Genomic DNA, 6,402 nt, shown 5'->3' with positions numbered 1-6,402 from the left:
TCCTTTCCTTTCCTTTCCTTTCCTTTCCTTTCCTTTCCTTTCCTTTCCTTGTTCTTCAGGTCCAAGCATCATTCTTTGCACTGAATATACTTTCTTTCTTTCCACATGTATAAACTATAGAGTATTGGTATCTAGGGATTTCCTTGCAGATGGAAAAGGAAGGCAAGAAGACTGAAGCTACTGAAAGAAGTTGGAAACTCAGATCTATAAAGCTATTCCAGAAAGTCTTGAAACATTAAAACAAGTTTTATTACAGAGATTAGTTTATGTTACACTCATTTATTAAAACCTAAGGACATCTTTATAAAAACTACTGTATATAAAGACAAGAGCAGTGCAATAGCAGTGTAAAACACATTTTTGGTTTACTTGGCAATCACTTTAGAAAGACAACATGATTCATAATATGAGGTTAGATTATGCTGCAAAAAATAGGACAGGATTAGATCAAAAACTAGATTATCAAATCACTGGACACAGGCACGTTTTTATTTTAAACATCAAGTGTTATGTAAACAGTATTATTGTCAATATGTCAATAAAGAGTGAGTAATCACTGTAACCCTAGAATTTCTAGTTAGCTTAATTAGCCTAAAATTTGATTGCAGACCATTAAAATAGACTATCGTACTGCATATCTTAGCTTCTAAGTTATTTACTATTTATGTAAAAGGAGGACTAGAAGAAATGCCTTTTTTACAAGAGGATTTTCAATGGCGAGAAAAGATGTTTATTCCCAGTAAGTTGGTAGGGTTTTGTTTTTGTTGCCCTAATTTACATACACCATCACTGGTAGTTAAATAGAACTGAGTTTAAAAATCATTTTGATGTATTATTTCAATGCTTCTGCAAGTGGACAGTCCTCAGATAGACATTACAGCCATAATAAAACTATTAAAAACAGTTATCTAAAATAGCTGCTACAATACGCTGATTTATACATTAAGAGGCCAGGTTGTTTTCACTTTGTGTTCTTGTAAGATCGATAACCAGGCACAACAGATGGTTAATTACAACACCAAGTCCTGCACAAGCTTTATAACTTATGAATTTATAACTTTTAGAACTTATGTTCTATGTTATACACAGCAATTATTAAGAAGTTGGACACTCAGTTCTTAGTAAAACATGGGAGAGAAAATGAGTTGGACAGGGAAGGAGGCTTCTGGAGCGTGAATGTCATTAATAGCCACTGAAATAGTTGGTATTGGTGAATAGGATGCACAATGAAATTATGCGCTTTCATTAATGTTGATTTTATATCCCTTATTTTTCCAACGATATCAGGATGGACATAGAGAAATATATCTATTTTAGTCCAAGTCTTTCTTTTAGAGAGAGATTGCATTTGAACCAGGCTCTTTCTGCAGAAATAATTGAGTGATTCATTGCAGTTCATCTGGTTCACAGTAATTACTTTTGATCAGGTGAATGCACCAGGATATCAGAGCACTGCTATACAGATGGTTGGGATGTTCAGCCAGCGCTCTTCTGCAATGTCTCATCAATAAGGGAGAAAGGCTGATAGCAATGGTGATAGGGAAGTACATGTGGTGCAATGTTTCCCTTTAGTTTGAGGCCTGGCAAGCACTAGTCTTATTCAAGATCTTATATTCCGCTAAATTAGGTAGGCTATCAGATGGTCATAACAACACAATTGATGAACGTCAACAGCTACGATGTGGATTTATCCATAAGTTAATTGGTAGGCAAAATCAGAATTTCAGCCAGAGAGTATCTACCTTATATTAGCTGGCTCTGTGTAGAAAATCAAAGGAAAACAAGCACACAAACAAAAAGCACATCAATAAAAAGGTATTAATGTACTAGAAGTAAAGCATAAAACTGCTCATTAATAACACACAGTTCCCAAAGGGAAAAAAAAAAAAACAAAAAACAAAAACAACTTACAAAATACAGTAAGTAACACAAACCAGTATCTAATACAAATTCCTTCATGAACACAAGCTCTTTACAAAGCTCTCTGTGGAGGTCATCACCTCACAATGAAAGTAGGTGCTGATAGAGGGTAAAAGGAGCAAAGCGCCAACAGAAGACTGATTACTGAGATACATACTTTGGTGGCTGTCTTCAACGGTTATGGATCTTGGAGCCAAAGTGGGAGTGGGGAGAAGACGTGATACCTTTAGAAGTATTGATGGCATTGTTCCCAGCTACTTGGCTTCCTTTGTTTTTCTTGCAAGTTGGCACCACTTTACATCCTCATTGGGCTAGGTGTCCCAACACCAGGAGCTCTGACCCTTTCCCTGCTGAAGTTCTAATCTCCAAGGAGAGAGCAGCCAGGACTGTCTGCTGCTATCTGCAAGCTCCTTACAGTGTTTGTTTGCTGGAGGTCCTTTTTGTGCCCAGCTGAAGTGCTTTAAATAGTTCTGCAATGCTCTAAATGTTCTTGTTAGAAAACTAAATTCTCTTATGTTTAGAGTGAAACAAGGTTTAAAAAATATTGTCTGCTTTTTGTTTGAAATGCTGCATTTCATTCAATGTCAAACACCCCAGTTGCACTACGACAGCTCTGCAAGCAGGGTTGCATTCAGAGGAGCATGCACAGGAGCTTCTGTGAAGAGCAAGAGTGGGCCAGGCGTATGCTTACCTAGAACAGGTTGGAGCCTAATGCCTGGAGGGTGACACACTTATCTGTAGCATTTGAATTCTTGCTCATTAGCTGTTGCCTGTCCTTACACAATGATACTCTGCTTCTATTTATTTATTTATTTTACTAGTTGGATTGCAAAGAAAAGGGACATGAGCATATTAATATGCCACTCAGATTGGGTCCAAAGAATGGAGACTGGACACTCCTATGTCCTCCAGTCTTGGCTACCCCAACAGTATTTATTCCTAGGTGGGTTTGGTCATGTACCATCATATACTCCAATAACTATAAACTAGCTCATTGAGTTCAATGGAAGGCTAAAATGCACTCAAATCAAAGAGGTACAAAAAAACACCCCAACTTGATTGTTCACTAACAAGGTGTTTCTTAATATTCATCGGCAAGGTGTTCCTCACGCTGGTTGTACAATAAAATATAACATTATTATAAAATTACTGATTTGCAGCATGCCTCAAAATATGAGGCATGAAGAATTAATTTGGCATTAGCATGGCACTGTCCTACAACTTCTAGATGAACTACTATTTAGTTGTAATCGCCAGGTTCTCCATTTCCCTTTCTCTCTCTTAATAAATTATTAAATTTCAGAGGGTCTGCTCATATAATTGATGCTGTATGGTTTTAAAATAAACCTGTCCTGTGGAAAGTTAAGTCAAGCTATTGCAACTTAGTGACCAAGTACTCCACATGCTTCCATGGTAGCATCATTGCCCTTTCAGCTTACAAATGAATCCTTAGATTTGTGAGAGATAAACTCTGACACCTGTCAGTGGATGAGGGAATTGGATTATTGCCTTGTACAGCAGAGGGACAATGGTATTATTGCTTTTGTAATACAAAGTTTGTTGCTTTTCTTCTAATTTTCTTTCAGCTTCAAGGAGTATGGGGGAGGAATGGGGTATCTGTTTTGCTTATTAATAAAATCTCCCCTCCTCAGGAAAGCATGTGAAGCTAAAGCTGAGCTGTGCTCAGATGTTTGATGTCTTATTAGAATCACTGGCAGTGATCCTAAAATGTGTACTAAGGCTGAACCAGTTGCTACCCTGCAGTTTGATTGGGTGGGAAAGCTTTACTCATCTGTTCCTGACAACACGGGTAGCAGTGATGGGGACTGCCAGCATCTACCTCATTGTGACAAAATATTCACCAGAGAACTTTGGAAAAACTCACATTCAGTATTCTGACACTTAGATTAGGCTCAAATAGCAATAGATGGACGGGGAAGCAAAGAAAAGTTATCTACCAAAGCTTTGTCTTGTGATCTTTTTCCACCTTTGTGTGGATTTGCCAGAGCAACTTAATTTTCTTCCTACTGAGCATTTTCTCAAACATGATTCCTTTGAAAGATAATATTGTCGGTCAAAAATTAAAATATTGCTTACAGACTGCTTTCTTCTGGAAAGTCTTTCTTAACATTTGCCTATAGAAGTTGTCTGAAAGGTGCTTCTCTTCAGGTGACTTGATCAATCTCCATCCTGTAGTTTCTCTCTCTCTGCTGCTTATCAACCATTTTTAAGTCTTTGTCATTTAATTAGTTTTCTTGAAAGCTGCTCCGTGAAGTCTGATCTTACCTCTCCCATCTTGAGGCACATCAATATATTTTTCTGGAAGACATAAAACACACATGTTCTTGTAATGTTTCATAAACATTCAACATCAAAGCATTTTCTGTAAAGATAAATGTGTTGTTTTCTCAGATGTGGATTTGATCTGTGGAGAAAACAGGAGAGAAAGAAAGAAGAGTTGTTGGGAGGCCTTTACCTTCCTTCATTAGCTTTATTTAGCCTAGCGTGAGCTCATGTGCTATGGACGGTTGCATTTCCCTTCTTTCCCTCTCTCTCACTTTTTTTTTTTTTTGTTAGTTTAGTTTTGTTTTGTTTTGTTTTTACAGTCAGAGAGGCTAACCCTGTTTCTCCTTATTCATTATAAATCAGTCCTGGTCCTGGACATCAACCACATATTAGGTGTGCAAATTGCAGGTGCTCACCTGAGCAGGGCTCAGGTGTAGGCTACTGACCCCCCTTAAGCCCATGAAGATGTGGATAACAATCAAACCTACAGATATGGCTGGAATCTGAGACACAGATAAAAATCATTATTCCATATACCTTTTTCCGTGCGTATACCAGCATACTGTTCCATGTTGCTGAGCTGTCTACTACCTGTGAGATAAAATGATCAAATATTTGCCTGAAAAGGTGAAAGAGGAAATGCAAACAACTGCTAAACTCTTCATTTATACTGCATGAAGTCTATTTTGAAAGTGCAAAGTGCAGAGGGCTTCCTTCTGCAACCATAAATTTACTTTGAAGCAAATTTTATTTGCTTATACAGTCTCACCAGGACTGTTTGCCTGAGTAAAGTGTATCCCCATGACCATATGGTAAAGCCTTTATCAAATGTCACAGAGAAGACTCTGTCACAGAGAAGACTCGGTAACCTGTTGCACTGGTTACCAAGGTGTGCACCAGACCAACTCTAACTCTGATTCCTTTCACATGATGAGAAAATGCATTTCTATTTCCACATATGTAAGTAAGTAAATATATTCATGTGCTTTCCTCACGGAAGTGTTTTATTTATTTATTTATTTATTTATTTATTTATTGCAACTCCTCTGGAACATAACAAATGTGTTAAATCTGCCCATCTTCACCTTGTGCAGAGAGGCTGTGTGCACCTGGCTATGCTGATCCTTTTGTATGTGAGCTATGGCAGTGTGTATGATAGTCTAACTAGATTAAGTTTTGAGGTAGACCAGGATTATTAATCATAATAATAAATTAAAGTGATCCATCTGTTTCCTGGATTAGAAAAGCACAGCGGTATAAACACAAGCTGCTGGAGGCAAAATTTGGTATCCTAGTAGCAGCGACACTTAATTAACTTTTCCAAACCGTGCTCTTTACATGTTGGGTATCCCCAAGTCTGTGTACTACATTATACATATTGCATTCCACTAATGTATAAAATATAAAGAAACACCTGGTTCAAACACCAGGATATGTGTGGGAATCAGCATGTCTGAGGTTATCTAGCATTTCCCATCAAACCCATTGAGTATATGAGGCTCGATCTCCAACCTTTGCCTCAGTGTCATGCCACTGAAATGGCAGGGATGGCTTGCTGGGATGTGCAAGTCCTCTGGGCAACCTCTTCGGATTCAGCTGAAGTATGCTGCCTTTGTTCAGGTTCAGGTCTTCCTCACAGTGCTGCTGGTCAGGGAGGACTGCTACAGAAATATGCTGTCCTCCCTCTAGCTCACGCTGAGTATCTAAGCCTTTATCCAATACTCACTCAAAGTAAACCTATGTCAAGGTTTTACTGATAATTGCTTTCTAATAATTGAATATCTTAGTCAGCCTTATTTGCCTCAGAAATACAGCAAAATTTCTTTGGATTTTGTTCTTTCACTGTCCTTTTTTGACCTTGGTATAAATGGGAACTAAAGAAACATGCAGATGTGTCTCTCGTCAGGTCTGCAGACAGAAGTTTAACACAAGTTTGTTTGTATATAGAAGAGAACCTCCTGAGACCTTGCTATAAGTAATTAAAAACAAACAAACAAACAAAAAAAAACCTTGAGAGAGGGGAAACAGAAGAGTAAGAGCACATCATGGCTTGGAGCCACTTGTGTCCTTTGCAGCACCTTCAGTTGTTTCTTTTCACTCTTCTGTAGAGTGCTTTAGCTCAGATGAAGTGTTTTACAAATCTGCTGTCTGCATAATTTAAACTATTCTCTTCCACAATTCTTCCCCTCCCCTCCC

General features: G+C 38.0%; 1 long non-coding RNA gene across 1 annotated transcript; it reads right to left on the bottom strand.

Annotated features, from left to right (window-relative positions):
• Window positions 1-225: 225 nt before the first annotated feature.
• Window positions 226-5,039, bottom strand: LOC118156820. Its single transcript, XR_004746458.1, has 2 exons — window positions 4,744-5,039; window positions 226-4,239 (listed from the first exon to the last, which is right to left on the bottom strand). It is a non-coding gene; the product is annotated as an uncharacterized LOC118156820 (long non-coding RNA).
• Window positions 5,040-6,402: the final 1,363 nt, after the last annotated feature.

Source organism: Oxyura jamaicensis (genome assembly GCF_011077185.1).
Source record: "Oxyura jamaicensis isolate SHBP4307 breed ruddy duck chromosome 1 unlocalized genomic scaffold, BPBGC_Ojam_1.0 oxy1_random_OJ70213, whole genome shotgun sequence".
NCBI classification, from domain to species: domain Eukaryota; kingdom Metazoa; phylum Chordata; class Aves; order Anseriformes; family Anatidae; genus Oxyura; species Oxyura jamaicensis.
This window is presented reverse-complemented; position numbering and strand designations above follow the sequence as displayed.